The sequence below is a fragment of the Benincasa hispida genome, chromosome 3 (assembly GCF_027475165.1).
Source record: "Benincasa hispida cultivar pf3 chromosome 3, pf3_genome.v1.1, whole genome shotgun sequence".
NCBI lineage: Eukaryota > Viridiplantae > Streptophyta > Magnoliopsida > Cucurbitales > Cucurbitaceae > Benincasa > Benincasa hispida.
Window position 1 is genome coordinate 55289843 of NC_143480.1, and position 2328 is coordinate 55292170.

The following is a 2328-nucleotide window of genomic DNA, read 5'->3' on the forward strand; positions in this document are numbered from 1 at the left end:
AGAAATTCCAACAATAAAATGAAGAAAAAAGATTTGATTTTTTAGTTTTGTTAAAAGAGCAAATTTTTTATTCAAGTTTGTTTCATAATATATAAAAATCAACATTTTTTTTTACATAAAGTCCAACAATAGAATGAAGATAGAAAATTTTTATTTTTTTTCTTGTTAAAATATTAGATTTTGTATTCAAGTTTTTTTCAAACTAGATTAGGTTTTTTTTTTTTTTTTTAATTTCTTCAAATTAGATCGTATATTTTCATTTTCTTCAAATTATATTTTAAATTTTAATTTTTGAAAATTAATTTTTTATTTTCTATTTCCTACTAATTAGATTATGTAATTATATATATATATATATATATACCAATTAGATTATCTATTTTTATTATTATTTTGTTTTTGTAAAGTACATAAATTTGTTGTAAACTAATTTATGTATTTTTATATTTATATTTATTATTGAAAAAGTATTGATAGGATAGTTTTTAACTAAATTTTTCTTATTCTTTGAGACATTTACCAGGTAAATTTAATATTCATGTTGTTAATATTCCGAAGCTTATTTATGAAAAATATATTTATATTATTTGTAAATATGGATCAGCGTACTTTGGGATTGATAGATAATATTGTGACAATGTTTATTGGTGATATAGAATAAAATATTAAATTAATAAAGACTAATTTTTTGAAAAAAAAATAACATAGAAAAATAAATTTAAATTAATAAGAAAACAAATATGTTACACAAATTCGAATTATATTAATTTAATGAGAAAATTACATGAATAGTCGTATGGGCATTATTGGAAGACTACATAAATTTAAGATATTCTCATGCACAAAATCCTTGAAAACAAACACAGCATCCATAAAACATATTCCCTACGAAACAAACATGACTTTCTAAAGATCTCGGGCATCTACAATCCCGGCTATCTATAATTACAGACATCTAAAGATTTCGGGAATCTATATTCCAAAAAAAAAACGGCCCCTAAAATTATAATGTATCTTGTCATTCTAACTTACTAGTATATTAGGATAACACACTACAAGAATTCTGGACTTTAATATCGGTTGACAATCAACATTAAAGGGTTTAATGTCGGTTGAGATAGTGTTATTAAAGGGCTTTAATAACACTAGCTTTAATGTCGGTTGTCAACCGACATTAAAACCTAGAATCCTTGTCCATTTTTTTTCAATTATTGTTCGTTTTTTTTTTTCAATTATTGTTCGTTTTTTTTTTTTTGTAAATACCATGTCCATTTTTTCAATTATTGTCCGTGTATTCAATATAATTATCGTCCAATCCATTTTTAATGTCGATCACAAAGTTAAAAACGACATGTCCCTAAAACCAAGGTAATCAACCTGTTCATGCACAAAATAAATTCTTAATTGTTTGCTTTCACAAATCCATAATAATAAGTTGCAATTTGAGATGATAATTTAACTCTAAAAGCAAGGTAATCAACAAATTACCAAAACTCATAAGTGCTACATAGCAAAATTAAAATTCTGATCCAGCGAGAACTTACTTTTAAACTATAAAATACAAACTAAAACTTGTAAATATACTTCCCCCCCCCCACCCCCAAAATAAATAAATAAAAGTACACACACTTGTTGTCATTATATAGTGTTTTCCAAATAGTCTTTAAATTGCTCCTTCATTATGGTCTCTCCACCATCCACCACAGATTTGATCCAAATCGAAAGCATGACTTCTTGCAAGCAGACAAAAATGGGCAAACAACATATAATAATAACTTATAAAAACATATTATAGAATGTTGCACATCAGGAAAATATGTCATCTGTTCTTCAATATTGCACATCTTCACAAACTTAATATACAATTCCAACCTTTCAAAGTTTATATAATAGAAGTTGCTCATAATACAAAATATACACTAATTATTTTCCCTTAGCTAGAGTTGAACTGAAACCAATAAGCAAAAAACTACTTAAACTAAGGTTATTTTTCCTTTACATTATGTTCATAGCCCACCCCAACTAATCCCAAAGTCCTCGAAGGGTATCTCCAAATGTCTCAAACTCTTTCTACCTTTGAACACTCTTGAGGTGATGAATATTATACCAAATCCAAGAAAGAACAAATTTTAAACATGGAATTTACAGCAATTGAGCTTTCTTACCTCAGGACACCTTCTACACATTCATCAATGAAAGTGAAAGATCTTGTTTGAAGACCATCTCCCCACATCTCAAACTTGTCTATAGAAGTGAGAACCTTCCTACAGAATGCAGCAGGAGCCTTTTCCCTTCCACCTGTATGAATGAATCGATAGCATCAGATCT